The following is a 21668-nucleotide window of genomic DNA, read 5'->3' as shown; positions in this document are numbered from 1 at the left end:
CAACATAAAAATTCTTGAAAAATTGTAATTTGTTTCAAAAAAGAAATCGCCATGAATGCCTTAAACCAATGAGCGTAATTCGAGTTGCCACGCAATCTTTTTAGAGACCCATCCTTTTACTTCTCAAGAACCCTAGTGCCGTATTATCCTAGAGGTTACTAATATTAGAAAAGATTCTCTTATTTTACTAGTTTAATAATTTGTAAGTGGCCATTTCATACTCCTTTTACCAAAAACTAAATTTCATCTATATCTCGCTTGCTCCATGGAACAACATCATGATCATTGTTATTTTTTAGGTACTATGCCAGCTGAAGTACTAAATAGCATTCTCCCAGTTTCATTTCTGGGTAATATTTTATCCACGCATGATATTGTATGCACTCCAGTTGATGAACCTTTACCTTTCCGGACAATCATATGCGTGTAAGTAAACCGTAAATTAACGGAATAATCCAGGACTACGAAAAATTCGAATTTTTAGCCACATCGTATGATGAATATCTACGATGAGGCTCTTAGTTTGTCTTACTCTGTAGTTGTTATAGTAGTAGTAATAATAGTAGTAGTAGTAAATAAATTATTAATAACACTCTACGTTAAATTATTCAAAGACATCTTTCGTAAAGTAACTTATTCTCACTTTGCAGGTTATTTCTAATTTTATTGATTGTTATACTGATCGTGGGTACATTTGTGGATTTCAAATTAAGCCAATCCCGTAATATTGAACTTAAGACGCTCCCTAATATTTCCGTTCATTCAACTCCCGATGATGCAAAGTTAAGTTCTTCGAAAGTTCTGGAACACGTGTCGAAACAACAAAGCTCAGTCAAAAAATCTGGTGGTAAAAAAATCTTTACAGGTAAGCTGGTTTATTTTGAAAAGAATTGCAATATTGATTCAGGAAATTTCAACAATTTCTTATCTCGTGAAAGATTTATGTTCCTCAACTTATTTATAACGTATAAAATTGTTAACCCAATTTAAGAAATCATACGATGCTTCTCCGTAATAAAGAATACAAGCATCATCTTCGACACATCAAGTAGGCCTGGTGATCTCAGTTGTTTACACGGAATTCGCGCAATTACCATGGCCTGGGTTATAATTTGTCATACGCTCATTTTTGGTTTCACTTCAATGGGTGCTTATTATATAACCAGAGATAGATTTAATTTTAGAAATAGGAATGGAGAACGGGTAGTATTTACGACAGTCCGACTCATAGCCCAGTATAGAGCCCCACCTCCCCAACAAGATTATCTTATTGGCTCACTTAAACTACGTTTTGATGACGGTACTGATGGGGACGTCGAAAAATACGTAATTCCTTTTTACCTCTGTCGCTATGACCAGCTTCTTCTTTCATACCCCCCGTCCCGTGGAAGGGGGTCCGGGACTTTGACGCGTGCATACATTACTCTGTTCTCCATTCCTACTTCTAAAATTAAATCTATCCCTGACATAACTGAAAATAATTTTCAGACAACGCACCTGACATGTATATTAAGACATTTATGCCACATTTTAGTGTGATTACGCACGGAAGCTTCTCTGTTGATACTTTCTTCTTAATGAGGTAGAGTTAATATTAATTTTACATAATTTAGCGTTCGATTTTCATTAATGGTTTTCCCTTTGCCAGTGGATTTCTTACTTCGTACCTTTTCTTAAAAGAACAAACCATCAAAATTTCAAAATGGAATATTTGCAAACTGTACATTCTCAGATATATGAGGTAAAATTAAGAAATATTTCCATTTCAAAATCACGTAGCGGTTATCATAATCACTTTACCACTAAAATTCTTCCTAAAAATGGTCTCTCAAAGCATGAAACTTGGAATTGGCTTGACATTACCGACGTAGGCATACTTTTACACATTTTATACCCTTTTTCTGAGCAAATATTCAGTGCTGTACTACCTTAACACATTGGAAACCACAGGAAGTATTGCCAAATGATTTTTGAGCTTGTTATTTACAGGTTGACACCGGCGCTCATGATGGTTCTATTTTGCTTCATCGCACTGCCACCACTTTTTGGAACTACGGCAAATTGGAATTATCTCGAGCATCAAAAGGAAATATGCTATAATAGCTGGTGGCAGAGTTTGCTTTACATCTCCAATATTAATCCAATGGAACAGCAAGTAATTAATAACCAAATTATATATTTTAAAACGTGAATCCTAGTCTATGAGTTTGGAAACGATAATGGGCATTGTAAAAGCACTCCACTGCAATAACGAAAAGCTTAAGACAGAACACTTGGTATAAGTCGGTCAGGACTAGTTTCATAGAATTTATAAGAACAGTATTGTTATTCATGGAATAGCGACAATCCATTTAACCGATTTCACTAATATTTAGTACACTGCTTTCATATATCCTGATGAATGATATACCTTTTCAGTGCTTAGGTTTTGGATGGTACATTTGCTGTGACATCCAATTTTTCATAATTGCTCCATTGTTTTTAGTATACTTAAAAAGGTTTGTTCGCTTGCTTTTGAAGATGCTTCAATACTTGTGGTTTTAGTGGCGTGTATTTAACATAGCTCCAAGACGTTCAAAAGAAATATTGGTTTTGTTATCGCTCTAACGATAATATTTGGTTCATGGTTCACTACATTTTCTGTATCCTGGAACAACGGTTTCCAACCGACAGGCTACGTAAATAATAGACGAAATTTTTCCGGATTGTTGATTGACATATCGTCAAACGTGCGCAAGTAGGTTCAACACTTATAGTTAGAGGATTAAGGTGTTGGTCTGATCTACATACCCGGGGTTCCGTCTCATGAAAACAAGTTGTTCAAACCGTCATATTTTTCTGCCTCAATACTCGAATCCCCACAAAACCTAATATTAGTTATATGAAAAGGGATCTAACAAGCCAAAGTCAAATAAAATGGTTGCATGAACAGTTTTTTAAATCTTGCCAAAATTTCTCAGTATTTTGATCTAATTTTTAATTTCCTTTACAGAGCGCATAATTACTTTGATACTGTTTACATTAAACCACAATATCGTATTCCAACGTACATTATTGGATCTTTGTTAGGATATGTTTTGCTATTTGTTGAACAATCTGGGAATAAACTGAGCAGAGTAAGTTAACGCATTTACTATTATCCTGAAAGTAGAATCCGACCTTGGAACAAATGCAATTTGACATATTTTCTACTTGAAGCATTAATTTTTTTAATATTGTATTCTGCTATACCAGAATTAAGTTCACAAAGTTATCCTTCGATGCGATAACTGAAGAATTATTTTAGACTGTTAACGTCTCTTTTAAATTACCAGAAGCAAATCCTGTCAGGATGGACACTATCTTGCTTCGCTCTTCTTCTACCTGTCTATATTCTTCATTTTGTTGACCATGGACCAATTATAAACACGCTGTTTAATACATTTTCGAGAAGTGTATGGGTCACTGGAGTCGCTTGGGTCATTTTTGCTTGTTCAACAAATCACGGAGGTAAGTATTTTATGATTCACAAATTAGTGGGTGAATAGTGATCGAAAAAGTCTGAATCATTGTATAACACCTAGATTTTCGCCCAAAATGTTCACGATAAGTTTAATCAGAGGTATAAAATATGGGGCGCCAAACCGGACAAAATTCGTCTAGATAACTGGTATATCTTAGTCGAAATGTGATATATATTAGTCGAAATGTGATATATATTAGTCGAAATGTGATATATATTAGTCGAAATGTGATATATATTAGTCGAAATGTGATATATATTAGTCGAAATGTGATATATATTAGTCGAAATGTGATATATATTAGTCGAAATGTGATATATATTAGTCGAAATGTGATATATATTAGTCGAAATGTGATATATATTAGTCGAAATATGATATATATCAGTTGAAATTTGATATATATCAGTCGAAAACTGATATATATCAGTTGAAATTTGATATATATCAGTCGAAAACTGATATATATCAGTTGAAATTTGATATATATCAGAGAGAGTATAGACGCCTGTATACCGGAATAATTCGGTATACAGGCGGCCTTTACGTAGCCTCATTTGTTGCCCCCCCTTTTCTATCTATCTCGTTCCTCTAGATGGTACCGTGCCCGAGGGGAAATTGCAAGGGATTGAGATTGATGGCGTCGCGTATCACGTGATATTGTTGGCGGGAAATTTGAATTGTAACGCCCCCTAGTTGTGGCGGGATATTTAGTTGATTATTAAGGTGATGGCGCGAAATTTGAATTTATATTTTAGAGTATTGGTATGACGTCACGTGACTTGGTAAAGGTATGTAGTGCCCATAGTAGTATTGTAGGATATTGTGTACATTTAGGGTATGATTTATTGGTGATTCAATACGTTCAATAGGCCATTTCTACACCCAACCTTTCCGTAATGTTATTCTGTGTATGATTTTAAGGTATCTCAATGTATGTTTATGTTATTCGTATATTACAAGAACTAGATAAGGTTTACGTAGTTTATTGAAAAAGGTTCAAATAACCCTATGATACGGTTCAAGGTACTCATGTTTTGAATTGTTATTATTTGGTGTATCTTTAGGATATTGCGTACATTTAGGGTATGATTTAGTGGTAATTCTATAGGTTTAGTAGACCGTACCCTTCCCTTGTTATTTTTTGTATGATTTTGAAGTCTCTCCGTGTATGCTTATGTTATACTAAAGAAATAGTTTTAATTGAGATATGGTTTACGTAGTTTAAGCTACGATGATGTTCTAGGTGTTCTCCTGTTTTTATATTGGGTATTGAGTTACAGGGTTAAAACAATAGTATATTTTAATATCATAAAAGGGGAATTACGGCAGTTTTCACACAATTTGTAGGCTTTTTATATGGTAGATTCTGGTTGGTTTATGCTACATTAGATCTTGTAAGATAGTTTTATGCTATTGGAGGCTTACTCTATGGTAGATCCTGGTAGGATTATGCTATATTAGATCATGAAAGATAGGTTTATGATAGGCTTAGTCTATGGTAAATGCCAAAAAAGATAGCTTTACGCTTTTGTAGGCTTATTTTATGGTAGATCCTGGTAGGCTTATGCTATTGTAGATCATGAAAGATAGGCTTATGCTAGGTATATTCTTTGGTAAATGCTGAAAAAGATAGGCTTTTGGTATTTTAGACTTATTCTATGGTAGATCCTGGCAGGCTTATGCTGTATTAGATTCTTTGGTAATTGCTGTAAAAATATACTCTAATGCTATCTTATTCTATGGTAGATCCTAGGCGTTTTTAAAATAGCTTCGTACATGCATTTTATAACTTGATCATTCAAAAGGTTGTAGTGAAATTTATCGTTCAGTTTCCCTGCCTCGGCCTTTGTTAGAGTGAAGACGCTACCCTCGTTGAATACTATCTCCCCTCCATAACGGTTATTTTTATTTTCAAGTTCAAGTAATGATAATTACCCCAGTCGCTGAATGGATCTCCGTCCACTCCTCCATAAATTCCTTCAAAACGTCTTCCGAGATTGTAACAATAGTTCCCTCCTTCTTTGTCAAACACCGCAGAGCATTCATTACTTAGTCTAACACGGGCGTTCACGCGGTAATCTCCGACATTGGTGGACATTCTTACGACAGGTCTTTACAGCTTAAAAGGTTACAACCGAATGATCTTTATTGCGAGATTTTGTTGATAGCGGGGTTGATAATTAGCCTGAGGGTATATTGACTGATGCTTTTTTATTGTCCTTTATTGGCTACATACCAGGTGGTTTAAGACCTTAAAAGGGGGCGCGGCTAAACCATTTGTATTATCAATGGAATCTGTATTTAGAGTGATTTATGACTCACACAAACGTGTTAAGACATTCCATCTGTTTTTTATTTATACGTAACCACGTTCAGACGTTCTATGTTAGATCCTTAAAGTTAGTCTTATGTTATTTTAGGCTTATGCTGTATTAGTTCTTGAAATATAGGCTTTTGCTAGGTTTATTCTTTGGTAAATGCTGAAAAATATAGTCTTATGCTAGGTTATTCTATGTTACTGGAAAGTTTATGCTATATTAGAGCTTGAAAGATAGGTTTATGCTAATGTAATCTTTTTACGACATTCAGTGTCACTTAACTCTAGAGATATTATAGGATATTGTGTACATTTAGGGGATGTTTTATTGGTAATTCCATAGGCTCAGTAGACCCTTTCTACACCCACCCATCCTGTAATGCTATTCTCTGTGTGATTTTGAGGTCTCTATGTATGCTTCTGCCAGCCTTATACTGAAGACACAGTTTTAATTGAGATATTTTATTGAAAAATCTGGGAATAAATCCTTCTGCGTAGAGTTTGCAAGTTCTCTCCCCGCTTGTTAAAGGAGTTTTCCTCCGCGGTCTAACCCGGTTTCTCCTTTCCATCAAAACTTGCAGAGGTTAACGGTAATAGTTAGTATAGGGCGCTGTCGGTTAGCTGTGGCATAGGGGCTAGCCACCACCCCTCCATGCATTGTAAAGGCGTTAGATAAGTGGCAATAAGTCGCAAGATGACTTGGTCCAATTAGCTAGCTGAACTTTTATATGGTTTACATTGAAAAAGGTACAAATTAATTAAGCTACGATGATGTTCTAGGTGTACACCTGTTTTGTATTGGATAGTAAACGAGTTACAGGGTTTAAAGGATAGCACATTTTAATATCATAAAAGGGGAATTACGACATTTTTTACACTAATCGGTAGCCGATAATTAGTTAAAAGGAACAAATATTACTAAAAAAACTCAGAACCTAAGGATTACACTAGTTTTGATACGATTTGGTAATAAATATAATACTAATTGACTAAAATTCAAAGGCTTATGCTATTGTAGATCCTGAAAAATATAGGTTTATGCTATTGCAGGCTTACTCTATGGTAAATCCTGGTAGGTGTATGTTATATTAGAGCTTGAAAGATAGGTTTATGCTAATGTAAGCTTATTACGACATTCAGTGTCACTTAATTCCAGGGGTATTGTAGGATATTGTGTACATTTAGGGGATGATTTATTGGTAATTCTATTGGTTCAGTAGGCCCTTTCTACACCCACCCATCATGTAATGTTATTTTTTGTATGATTTTGAGGTCTCCATGTGGGCTTATGTTTCTCTTCTATTAAAGAACCAGTTTTAATTGAGATATGGTTTACATTGCAAAAGGTACAAATTAAGCTACGATGATGTTCTAGGTGTATTCATGTTTTGTATTGTTGTTATTTGTGTATCTTTAGGATATTGTGTACATTTGGGGTATGATTTATTGGTAATTCCATAGGCTCAGTAGACCCTTTCTACACTCACCCTTCCCGTAATGCTATTCTCTGTATGATTTTGAGGTCTCCGTGTATGCTTATGCCAGTCTTATACTGAAGAACCAGTTTTAATTGAGATATGGTTTACATTGCAAAAGGTACAAATTAAGATACGATAATGTTCTAGGTGTACTCATGTTTTGTATTGTTGTTATTTGGTGTATCTTTAGGATATTGTGTACATTTGGGGTATGATTTATTGGTAATTCCATAGGCTCAGTAGACCCTTCCTACACTCACCCTTCCCGTAATGCTATTCTCTGTATGATTTTGAGGTCTCCGTGTATGCTTATGCCAGTCTTATACTGAAGAACCAGTTTTAATTGAGATAAGGTTTACGTAGTTTATTGAAAAGGGTACAAATTAAGATACGATGATGTTCTAGGTGTACACCTGTTTTTGTATTGGCTTGTAAACGAGTTACAGGGTTAAAAGGATAGCACATTTTAATATCATAAAAGGGGAATTACGACATTTTTACACTAATCGGTAGCCGATAATTAGTTAAAATGAACAAATATTACTAAAAAACCCAGAACATAAGGATTACACTAGCTTTGATACGATTTGGTGAATAAATACAATACTAATTGATTAAAATACAAAGGCTTATGCTACGATAGATCCTGAAAAATATAGGTTTATGCTATTGTAGGCTTATGCTACTATTGATCCTGAAAAATATAGGTTTATGCTATTGTAGGCTTATTCTATGGTAGATCGTGGTAGGTTTATGCTATACTTGTTCTTGAAAGATAGGTTTATGCTAGGTTATTCTATGATACTGGTAGGTTTATGCTATGTTATTCTATGGTAGAGCCTGGTAGGTTTATGCTAGGCTTATTCTATAGTAGATCCGGGTAGGTTTATGTTATATAAGGCTCAATCTATGGTAGATCCTGGTAGGTTTATGCTAATGTAAGCTTATGTTAGATCCTGGTGGGCTTATGCTAGGTTATTCTGTGATAGATCCTGAAAGAGAAGTTCATGCTAGTTTATTCTAGTTGTATAGGCGGAAGAATCAGAGTTTGTATTGGGTTTAGAACATTGAACACTACTAAAATACACATGAATATTGATTAAAATACTAACATTTCCATAATACTATCTTAAAAACCCCAATTTTACCATGCACAAGTGCCTTATTATAAACTAAAGCTGAATTTCATACGAATAATACGAAACTGCAAGGGATTTATATAAAATACATGCAAAAGTTATAGCCGAATACTGGCTAAAATACACATGACTATTGATTAAAATACTGGCATTTATATAACACAAGCTAAAAAAACAACAATTTTACCATGCACAAGTGGATTATTAGAAATAAATACTGAATTTCATACGAACAATACTGAATCACACTTGATTTATATACGATACATGCAAAAGTTATAGCAGAATACTACTAAAATGCACATGAATATTGATTAAAATACTGGCATTTACTTATTACTACCTAAAAAACACCAATTTTACCATGTACAAGTTCCTTATTAGAAATTAATACTGAACTCCATACGAATAATACTAAAGTACACAAGAATATTGACTAAAATATCCATATTGTTATAATGCAAAGTGAAACATACCCCTTTTTTACGAAGCAAAAGATGCTTTGTATTAACTATCATGCTTCCACAATTCTATTTCATCTCGAAAGTCACTGCCGTACCTGATATAAATCTCTGGTGAATCATATGTCCATTCGTCATATGTTTTCTATTTAGCACACATTTTAAGGGACATTTTTACCAAAACAAGAATTACATATTACGTAAGGTGCATCGGAGGAAACAAGTGATTTCTTACTAATCTTGCCAACAACCTTTTTCTCCAGAGTTCGGAAGTGAAATGACTCTCTATAGTTTACAAAAGCCCCTTTTGGCCACCCAACAGGTGTGCTATATGACATTAAGGGGGGAGGAGGGGGTCAAACTAGGTTCATAACAAAAGAATTTATCCCCATCTGTTTTTATTTATACGTAAACACGTTCAGACGTGTCTAGATTTTTGAGATGGGGGGGGGAGAACGCAGTTCCATTTGATTCCTGGCTATGTTATCAATGGAATTTATTTTGTCCTTTCTTTAATTGGACCACCCACCAGATTTTATGACATTAAAAGTGGGGCGAGGGTAAACATTTATCCCCATCTGTTTTTTAGTTATACGTAAACATGCCCAGGCGTGTCTTAATGGCTTGGGAGGGGGCGTGGTCGAATCATTTGTATTGTTATGAATGGAGACTGATTTATTGCTTTGTTAATTGGCGAAGGGTGCCAAACATTTAATTGATTCCAGGTTGTTGCCCCGAGGGCATTATCCTGACAAGTCTCAACAAGTTATGTTTTTGTAGCGTTAGCAGAAATCAATAAGTATTATTAGACCGAAACATTAACTATACTATATTTATCAAAATTATCGGCCGTGTAATCAAAAATGTGTGGCAAAATGTAAAACAGTAATGTAAGAAGCATCATTCACAACGCATTTCGTGTTAAAAGTAAAAATCCATCGAAACGTTTTTGATCATTTGGGTTACAATTGACCGAAACAAAAACGCTAATTTACAATTTCTAAAATCCCATAGGAATACATGAGAAAATGAATAAACCACCGAAACGAAAACAGTCGTGTAGCATACACTTAACCAAAACGAAAAGGGTCATTTGAAAAACATTTGAAATTGTTAAAAACGTTGAGTTAAATTTTAGCTAAATTTATCAAAATTACTCTGTTTCACCAAAAACACTTTTAATTTCAGCAAAATTTCACACCGATTAAGAATTTGTTATGCATACCTTAACGGTGCATACTCCACAAACTGTAACCCTACACAATCAATCAAATATTGAGGTTGAGAAAAAGAGGAGAGTACGTAAAATCCGGTCCACGCCTTAACACACCACCAATTCAAATTTTCCCGCCAACATCATCATGTGACGTCATCAATTCCTCCTCTCCCCCATCCCCCCAACCCATTCCTTTTAGTCTATGAGAGTTCCACAAAGTTTGAAAGAACATAACACAGGGTCACTAATAGTCAGACCACCAGAAATACGGTGAACTATCATTATAATCCTTAATTATCCCCCCCAATTCCCCCCCGCCAACACCATCACGTGACGTCATCAATTCCCCCCCCCGCCAACCCCCCGGATGACGGTATAGAACAGGTTTTACCCCTCCGTGTTTGCCCCTAAAGCCTTATCCTGACAAGTCTCAACATGTTATGTCTTTGTTGCGTTACCCGAAATTAAAGTAATATTTTTAAAATACCAAAATGCAAATTCAACTAGGAATACAGTTACTAGGATGAAAGGTTAGATTGTAATGGACGCGGTTACTAAGCAGACGTTAATTCGCGAAGCTCTTTCAAAGCCAGGGAAAATACTGGCCATTACTTTCATCCTAGTAACTGTATTCCTAGTTGAATTTGCATTTTGGTATTTTAAAAATATTACTTTAATTTCGGGTAACGCAACAAAGACATAACATGTTGAGACTTGTCAGGATAAGGCCTTAGGGGCAACCACGGAGGGGTAAAACCTGTTCTATACCGTCATCCGGGGGGTTGGCGGGGGGGGGGAATTGATGACGTCACGTGATGGTGTTGGCGGGGGGGGAATTGGGGGGGATAATTAAGGATTATAATGATAGTTCCTCTGCACCGTATTTCTGGTGGTCTGACTATTAGTGACCCTGTGTTATGTTCTTTCAAACTTTGTGGAACTCTCATAGACTAAAAGGAATGGGTTGGGGGGATGGGGGAGAGGAGGAATTGATGACGTCACATGATGATGTTGGCGGGAAAATTTGAATTGGTGGTGTGTTAAGGCGTGGACCGGATTTTACGTACTCTCCTCTTTTTCTCAACCTGTCAATATTTGATTGATTGTGTAGGCTTACAGTTTGTGGAGTATGCACCGTTAAGGTATGCATAACAAATTCTTAATCGGTGTGCAATTTTGCTGAAATTAAAAGTGTTTTTGGTGAAACAGAGTAATTTTGATAGATTTAGCTAAAATTTAACTCAACGTTTTTAACAATTTCAAATGTTTTTCAAATGACCCTTTTCGTTTCGGTTAAATGTATGCTACACGACTGATTTCGTTTCGGTGGTTTATTCATTTTCTCATGTATTCCTATGGGATTTTAGAAATTGTAAATTAGCGTTTTTGTTTCGGTCAATTGTAACCCAAATGATCAAAAACGTTTCGATGGATTTTTACTTTTAACACGAAATGCGCTGTGAATGATGCTTCTTACATTACTGTTTTACGTTTTGCCACACATTTTTGATTACACGGCCGATAATTTTGATAAATATAGTATAGTTAATGTTTCGGTCTAATAATACTTATTGATTTCTGCTAACGCTACAAAAACATAACTTGTTGAGACTTGTCAGGATAATGCCCTCGGGGCAACAACCTGGAATCAATTAAATGTTTGGCACCCTTCGCCAATTAACAAAGCAATAAATCAGTCTCCATTCATAACAATACAAATGATTCGACCACGCCCCCTCCCAAGCCATTAAGACACGCCTGGGCATGTTTACGTATAACTAAAAAACAGATGGGGATAAATGTTTACCCTCGCCCCACTTTTAATGTCATAAAATCTGGTGGGTGGTCCAATTAAAGAAAGGACAAAATAAATTCCATTGATAACATAGCCAGGAATCAAATGGAACTGCGTTCTCCCCCCCCCCATCTCAAAAATCTAGACACGTCTGAACGTGTTTACGTATAAATAAAAACAGATGGGGATAAATTCTTTTGTTATGAACCTAGTTTGACCCCCTCCTCCCCCCTTAATGTCATATAGCACACCTGTTGGGTGGCCAAAAGGGGCTTTTGTAAACTATAGAGAGTCATTTCACTTCCGAACTCTGGAGAAAAAGGTTGTTGGCAAGATTAGTAAGAAATCACTTGTTTCCTCCGATGCACCTTACGTAATATGTAATTCTTGTTTTGGTAAAAATGTCCCTTAAAATGTGTGCTAAATAGAAAACATATGACGAATGGACATATGATTCACCAGAGATTTATATCAGGTACGGCAGTGACTTTCGAGATGAAATAGAATTGTGGAAGCATGATAGTTAATACAAAGCATCTTTTGCTTCGTAAAAAAGGGGTATGTTTCACTTTGCATTATAACAATATGGATATTTTAGTCAATATTCTTGTGTACTTTAGTATTATTCGTATGGAGTTCAGTATTAATTTCTAATAAGGAACTTGTACATGGTAAAATTGGTGTTTTTTAGGTAGTAATAAGTAAATGCCAGTATTTTAATCAATATTCATGTGCATTTTAGTAGTATTCTGCTATAACTTTTGCATGTATCGTATATAAATCAAGTGTGATTCAGTATTGTTCGTATGAAATTCAGTATTTATTTCTAATAATCCACTTGTGCATGGTAAAATTGTTGTTTTTTTAGCTTGTGTTATATAAATGCCAGTATTTTAATCAATAGTCATGTGTATTTTAGCCAGTATTCGGCTATAACTTTTGCATGTATTTTATATAAATCCCTTGCAGTTTCGTATTATTCGTATGAAATTCAGCTTTAGTTTATAATAAGGCACTTGTGCATGGTAAAATTGGGGTTTTTAAGATAGTATTATGGAAATGTTAGTATTTTAATCAATATTCATGTGTATTTTAGTAGTGTTCAATGTTCTAAACCCAATACAAACTCTGATTCTTCCGCCTATACAACTAGAATAAACTAGCATGAACTTCTCTTTCAGGATCTATCACAGAATAACCTAGCATAAGCCCACCAGGATCTAACATAAGCTTACATTAGCATAAACCTACCAGGATCTACCATAGATTGAGCCTTATATAACATAAACCTACCCGGATCTACTATAGAATAAGCCTAGCATAAACCTACCAGGCTCTACCATAGAATAACATAGCATAAACCTACCAGTATCATAGAATAACCTAGCATAAACCTATCTTTCAAGAACAAGTATAGCATAAACCTACCACGATCTACCATAGAATAAGCCTACAATAGCATAAACCTATATTTTTCAGGATCAATAGTAGCATAAGCCTACAATAGCATAAACCTATATTTTTCAGGATCTATCGTAGCATAAGCCTTTGTATTTTAATCAATTAGTATTGTATTTATTCACCAAATCGTATCAAAGCTAGTGTAATCCTTATGTTCTGGGTTTTTTAGTAATATTTGTTCATTTTAACTAATTATCGGCTACCGATTAGTGTAAAAATGTCGTAATTCCCCTTTTATGATATTAAAATGTGCTATCCTTTTAACCCTGTAACTCGTTTACAAGCCAATACAAAAACAGGTGTACACCTAGAACATCATCGTATCTTAATTTGTACCCTTTTCAATAAACTACGTAAACCTTATCTCAATTAAAACTGGTTCTTCAGTATAAGACTGGCATAAGCATACACGGAGACCTCAAAATCATACAGAGAATAGCATTACGGGAAGGGTGAGTGTAGGAAGGGTCTACTGAGCCTATGGAATTACCAATAAATCATACCCCAAATGTACACAATATCCTAAAGATACACCAAATAACAACAATACAAAACATGAGTACACCTAGAACATTATCGTATCTTAATTTGTACCTTTTGCAATGTAAACCATATCTCAATTAAAACTGGTTCTTCAGTATAAGACTGGCATAAGCATACACGGAGACCTCAAAATCATACAGAGAATAGCATTACGGGAAGGGTGAGTGTAGAAAGGGTCTACTGAGCCTATGGAATTACCAATAAATCATACCCCAAATGTACACAATATCCTAAAGATACACAAATAACAACAATACAAAACATGAATACACCTAGAACATCATCGTAGCTTAATTTGTACCTTTTGCAATGTAAACCATATCTCAATTAAAACTGGTTCTTTAATAGAAGAGAAACATAAGCCCACATGGAGACCTCAAAATCATACAAAAAATAACATTACATGATGGGTGGGTGTAGAAAGGGCCTACTGAACCAATAGAATTACCAATAAATCATCCCCTAAATGTACACAATATCCTACAATACCCCTGGAATTAAGTGACACTGAATGTCGTAATAAGCTTACATTAGCATAAACCTATCTTTCAAGCTCTAATATAACATACACCTACCAGGATTTACCATAGAGTAAGCCTGCAATAGCATAAACCTATATTTTTCAGGATCTACAATAGCATAAGCCTTTGAATTTTAGTCAATTAGTATTATATTTATTACCAAATCGTATCAAAACTAGTGTAATCCTTAGGTTCTGAGTTTTTTTAGTAATATTTGTTCCTTTTAACTAATTATCGGCTACCGATTAGTGTAAAAAATGTCGTAATTCCCCTTTTATGATATTAAAATGTGCTATCCTTTAAACCCTGTAACTCGTTTACTATCCAATACAAAACAGGTGTACACCTAGAACATCATCGTAGCTTAATTAATTTGTACCTTTTTCAATGTAAACCATATAAAAGTTCAGCTAGCTAATTGGACCAAGTCATCTTGCGACTTATTGCCACTTATCTAACGCCTTTACAATGCATGGAGGGGTGGTGGCTAGCCCCTATGCCACAGCTAACCGACAGCGCCCTATACTAACTATTACCGTTAACCTCTGCAAGTTTTGATGGAAAGGAGAAACCGGGTTAGACCGCGGAGGAAAACTCCTTTAACAAGCGGGGAGAGAACTTGCAAACTCTACGCAGAAGGATTTATTCCCAGATTTTTCAATAAAATATCTCAATTAAAACTGTGTCTTCAGTATAAGGCTGGCAGAAGCATACATAGAGACCTCAAAATCACACAGAGAATAGCATTACAGGATGGGTGGGTGTAGAAAGGGTCTACTGAGCCTATGGAATTACCAATAAAACATCCCCTAAATGTACACAATATCCTATAATATCTCTAGAGTTAAGTGACACTGAATGTCGTAAAAAGATTACATTAGCATAAACCTATCTTTCAAGCTCTAATATAGCATAAACTTTCCAGTAACATAGAATAACCTAGCATAAGACTATATTTTTCAGCATTTACCAAAGAATAAACCTAGCAAAAGCCTATATTTCAAGAACTAATACAGCATAAGCCTAAAATAACATAAGACTAACTTTAAGGATCTAACATAGAACGTCTGAACGTGGTTACGTATAAATAAAAAACAGATGGAATGTCTTAACACGTTTGTGTGAGTCATAAATCACTCTAAATACAGATTCCATTGATAATACAAATGGTTTAGCCGCGCCCCCTTTTAAGGTCTTAAACCACCTGGTATGTAGCCAATAAAGGACAATAAAAAAGCATCAGTCAATATACCCTCAGGCTAATTATCAACCCCGCTATCAACAAAATCTCGCAATAAAGATCATTCGGTTGTAACCTTTTAAGCTGTAAAGACCTGTCGTAAGAATGTCCACCAATGTCGGAGATTACCGCGTGAACGCCCGTGTTAGACTAAGTAATGAATGCTCTGCGGTGTTTGACAAAGAAGGAGGGAACTATTGTTACAATCTCGGAAGACGTTTTGAAGGAATTTATGGAGGAGTGGACGGAGATCCATTCAGCGACTGGGGTAATTATCATTACTTGAACTTGAAAATAAAAATAACCGTTATGGAGGGGAGATAGTATTCAACGAGGGTAGCGTCTTCACTCTAACAAAGGCCGAGGCAGGGAAACTGAACGATAAATTTCACTACAACCTTTTGAATGATCAAGTTATAAAATGCATGTACGAAGCTATTTTAAAAACGCCTAGGATCTACCATAGAATAAGATAGCATTAGAGTATATTTTTACAGCAATTACCAAAGAATCTAATACAGCATAAGCCTGCCAGGATCTACCATAGAATAAGTCTAAAATACCAAAAGCCTATCTTTTTCAGCATTTACCAAAGAATATACCTAGCATAAGCCTATCTTTCATGATCTACAATAGCATAAGCCTACCAGGATCTACCATAAAATAAGCCTACAAAAGCGTAAAGCTATCTTTTTTGGCATTTACCATAGACTAAGCCTATCATAAACCTATCTTTCATGATCTAATATAGCATAATCCTACCAGGATCTACCATAGAGTAAGCCTCCAATAGCATAAAACTATCTTACAAGATCTAATGTAGCATAAACCAACCAGAATCTACCATATAAAAAGCCTACAAATTGTGTGAAAACTGCCGTAATTCCCCTTTTATGATATTAAAATATACTATTGTTTTAACCCTGTAACTCAATACCCAATATAAAAACAGGAGAACACCTAGAACATCATCGTAGCTTAAACTACGTAAACCATATCTCAATTAAAACTATTTCTTTAGTATAACATAAGCATACACGGAGAGACTTCAAAATCATACAAAAAATAACAAGGGAAGGGTACGGTCTACTAAACCTATAGAATTACCACTAAATCATACCCTAAATGTACGCAATATCCTAAAGATACACCAAATAATAACAATTCAAAACATGAGTACCTTGAACCGTATCATAGGGTTATTTGAACCTTTTTCAATAAACTACGTAAACCTTATCTAGTTCTTGTAATATACGAATAACATAAACATACATTGAGATACCTTAAAATCATACACAGAATAACATTACGGAAAGGTTGGGTGTAGAAATGGCCTATTGAACGTATTGAATCACCAATAAATCATACCCTAAATGTACACAATATCCTACAATACTACTATGGGCACTACATACCTTTACCAAGTCACGTGACGTCATACCAATACTCTAAAATATAAATTCAAATTTCGCGCCATCACCTTAATAATCAACTAAATATCCCGCCACAACTAGGGGGCGTTACAATTCAAATTTCCCGCCAACAATATCACGTGATACGCGACGTCATCAATCTCAATCCCTTGCAATTTCCCCTCGGGCACGGTACCATCTAGAGGAACGAGATAGATAGAAAAGGGGGGGGGCAACAAATGAGGCTACGTAAAGGCCGCCTGTATACCGAATTATTCCGGTATACAGGCGTCTATACTCTCTCTGATATATATCAAATTTCAACTGATATATATCAGTTTTCGACTGATATATATCAAATTTCAACTGATATATATCATATTTCGACTAATATATATCACATTTCGACTAATATATATCACATTTCGACTAATATATATCACATTTCGACTAATATATATCACATTTCGGCTAATATATATCACATTTCGACTAATATATATCACATTTCGACTAAGATATACCAGTTATCTAGACGAATTTTGTCCGGTTTGGCGCCCCATAATAAAAGACTCGCGTTAATGAAAGATTAACTTTTAGGTTTATATTAGTAAGTTTTACGTCAACAAGGAATTTCTAAAATCCAAGAACTTCACCAATTCAGTGTAATCGAACGACCTTTGTTTTCATCATTTCAAATGACTCCCCGTATACAGTATATAGTTTTTTATAATTGAACAGTATCTCCCTTGATTTCCGGTTTGAGGTTTAAACAATATTAATAAAGATAAATACGCGCTGCTAACCTAAACGAGAGAAGAATTCCGAGAACTATCCTGCCCGGGAACGGTCAAGCTTAAAAATAAATTATTTTATTTTCCAGGCACAGTTAATGCCCTTCTTGCCTTGAAAGTTTGGGTTCCTTTAAGCCGGCTGACGTATTGTACCTACTTGATTCACCCTATTGTAATAACGATGTACAAGGTTGAGACTGACGCGCCTAATCACTTTAGTTATGGTACATTGGTAAGAACTTTCGAACAAATTAATCCAAGATCCTTTAGGTCTAGGGTCTAGCTTTAAAACGATAGTCAAATATCGGCAACCTCCAATAAGCATCTTCAATGTTAAATAAAGGGTAAGCAGCCTTCAGTATCGTGACCAGTGAGCACATATAGAAGGGCGGTTGATCCATTGTCGTAGTTGTGCAATCTCAGGCCCCAAAAAGCAAAGTGGAAGGAAAAATTTTTACTCCCGTGTCTTTCCTTCTTATTTACATGGATGAGGCTTATAATGTCAGTAGCTTTGTTTACTTGTCCACCCTTGAAGGAGAGAGAGGGACGGAGAAGAATCACTATACCAACATGCAAGACTGCACTCCCACCTACGGCAACGAAGTCCTATCAGCATTCTCAGAGTTTTGGTAGGGTGTCCCCTGTGTCTTAAAGCAACAGGTGGCTCCATTACCACCCCTAGCATTCTGGCTAGCCTTCTGGACACGAATTTTATCTTTCCAAAGGCGGGAACCAATCAGACCTAGTGCTAACCTTAACCAAACTTAGCCACTGTGTAGTTGAAAAATTATCTTTAAGGGCCACCAACGGAGCCACCCTTTGTTTTAAACAAGAAGCTAGTTGTCATACAATGGTGCTACACGCCACCACATAACAATCGCCTACCGAAGGGTAGGAGCGTGCTCAGTGGGAGTCTTTGATTGCCACAGGTCGCCCATCCTCATTTCCACTCCATCTTATATCTTTTCTCCCTGGTTCACCCACGCTGAATCAAGTACATCAATCACGGTGAAAATAGTCTTAGCAGAATTTATTTAGAGGTGAAACAATAGGAAGAGGCATAACTATGGTTATGATCGAACTTGGCCAATATACGATCTTAATTTTTCAGTTCAGAGATTTCTTCGGATATCTTGCTTTTTCCTATATTTTATCTTTCTTTCTGGTATTACTCGTCGAATTACCGATGGCGAGAATAATCAAGCTTTGCAGATCAATCAAAACACAACCGAAATATGAGGAATTGAACGAAAATGGGAAAGTTGTATAGACCTGAACCAATTATTATTGTGTGCCTATAACGCCAGGGGTGTTTTACAGTGGGTCCAACTTATTTAATCAATAACATAGTGAATAAAAAACAATTAAATCTAAATTAGTAATATTAATGTATAACAAACAATTCATTCTGCGTCACAGAAGCTGCGAGAGATCAAGCAGTTCCATAGTTTAACGTAGTCGAAAATCGAGCTAAGCTCATTATTTTGCATTATACGTCTACAAATCTATACAGTTGTATTAAAAATTAAGTTGAACAAAGCCATGACAGATGTACAGGTTTTTACAAGAGTGTAATTACTAATATGTAAAGGATATTCTGCTCTGCGTAAACTCGCGCTTAGATTGCGTGATTCATATCCCACGTTGCTTTATTACTTATAAAACGTATTTGCATTGGTGAAAATTTATAAAAAAAATTCTAGCTTAAAGAAAACGTTTTCAAAAACTTTTCCAGGCGCTTCTCTTACAAGTAAGTACCTTTTGAGCTTGATGACACATTTTTAACCATTATAATAGTAGATCTATTTCGTAATGTTCAACATCCTCATAATATTAGCTTGAAAAATTTAGATTAGTATAAGTCTGCCATAAAATTAAGGGTGTATTCTTTGGATTAAAATGACTGGAAAGCGTCAAAAACATTTATTTACGTAGATACGGACTCCCAAACATTGATTGACCCCTTAAACAAGGAAAATTGACTCCTGTTCTATTTTAACTTGATAAAACAAGATTTAAATACAAAAATCTTCGTATTTGTAAATCAAGTCTTTGGTCTACTCTTTCACATGACGCATATTAGAGAACTTGTTAACATTCGGGTTCGTCGAGAATAGGTTGATAGCTACCTCAGTGTCACTTCGCTCGTCCTAAGTTCAAATATAATAGGCGTGACGTCAGAGATGACGGTTTCTACATCTGCCCTTTAGTTCAAGCAGAAAGGCACAGAAAATTGCAAGTTAAATAAATCTATGTATTGCTGATTATATATTTTAACTATAATGTCTATAATATATTGATACAACATATTTCGATTATACGCGCGCGAAGTCCCGGGTAACTACTCGTACTTAATTTTTACCTTTCCGAGTGATGATGACGTCAAGGAGAGGGTATTACACTGGACGTGTTAGTGTGTGTCTCACCGCGTACGCAGTTGGCAAATTGGAGCAAAAGTGTTCGCAGATAGCAATTTTTGCCTCCTACTCCCATCGTTAGGATTATGAATAATATGACAATGATCCAATAGCTCTCAGACTTATAGTTTTGAATTTTTCAAGTACGGTTTTAATGTATTTTTACAACTATTTTAGGTAAAAATGAGAAAAAAGACTGCGGTACTGATTTGCCTAATTATTACAAGTACATCGATTCAGTGGTCCGAGCAATTAGAAGATGGTATTAATAACATCAACGACGTTATAAGTAACGCGAAGTTGACTAAGATCATAATTTCATCGATGATGCCAAAAACACCAAATTTAAATTCGACTGATAACGAAACAATAAATGCGATGGAGAAAGTCGGACCTATACCCCTGAAAGTCTTGAAATGCACCAAGTCCCTCAAATATATGTCCAAAAATATAATGAGTGTGTGGGCACTACAAAGTAAGTCAAAACAAATTATTTTAGAGAAACAATCTGATACCGAGCCACTGCTCGGTACCGGTTTTGAAAGAAGGGATGAGGAAAAATTTGGTCTCTCCGCTCCTCCTTCTTATAAGTGCTCACTGATTGTATGAAAAACTTTTATTTAATTTCAAAATAAGGAAAAAATATATTTTCCAGTGTTGGATTCCTTTGGTAAACCACCAGGTGGAATTTTAGTTGGAAACTTCTATTGGCCTGGAAGTTTTGATGAATGCTTACGAGTAAAGGCACCAAAATCCAAAGAATTCCCAGCAGGATTGGAAGGGAGATACTGCAAGCTTTGGACCAACAAAATAGTAAATTATCCATTCGATTCCATTAATTACTTGTATAGAGACAAACACACAGGGGGGGAGGAAGCCTTCTTAGGTTATTTCCCTCGCGCTAAGAGGCAACACCAGACGGAACTCGAGTTCACTACACGCGGGAGGCTAACCTATACTCGCACTGCCTCTTCTTGGCGCGGTGGATATAACCAGTAGGGGATATTAGAAGAAGGATGACACTGGACATCATCTTAATACTTTAGTTATGTAACATGATTCTTCCCAGGCTGACCCTCCCTTTTTTGTTTGCTCTCCCGCCTCTCAAACTTCAGATGGGCATCGCACCCTAAGGTCAATTCTATAAGTGGTTGGTACTAAATCCTCAGCAACCAACCCACAAACATTGATTGTCTTGAAATTGGACAAAATTCCACAAGCGCATGCGCCTTGGCAAATAATTAAGCTCTAATAGAGTAATGATGAGGGAACTATCGCGTACATGATTCTGTTTAGTAACCTTACTCCAAATGTCAAATGATATTGGGAAGAATCATGTTACAATTACCGCGTCGCTTTATGGTACAC

The 21668-nt window shown here is 35.6% G+C and overlaps 1 protein-coding gene and 1 long non-coding RNA gene across 2 annotated transcripts in view; one reads left to right on the top strand and one right to left on the bottom strand.

Annotated features, from left to right (window-relative positions):
* LOC149588239 (putative glutamate receptor) overlaps positions 1–21668 on the bottom strand; it is an 84425-nt gene that overhangs the window by 45630 nt on the left and 17127 nt on the right. The window lies entirely within an intron of this gene.
* LOC149588241 (uncharacterized) lies at positions 3221–19131 on the top strand. Its single transcript, XR_016379995.1, has 3 exons — positions 3221–3489; positions 17973–18115; positions 18995–19131. It is a non-coding gene; the product is annotated as an uncharacterized LOC149588241 (long non-coding RNA).

This window comes from Phalangium opilio, unplaced genomic scaffold (genome assembly GCF_054372755.1).
Source record: "Phalangium opilio isolate 3A_F unplaced genomic scaffold, DU_Popi_V2 ptg000662l_1, whole genome shotgun sequence".
NCBI classification, from domain to species: Eukaryota; Metazoa; Arthropoda; class Arachnida; order Opiliones; family Phalangiidae; genus Phalangium; species Phalangium opilio.
Note: the sequence above shows the minus strand (reverse complement) of the source record. Positions and strands in the feature narration are given on the sequence as shown.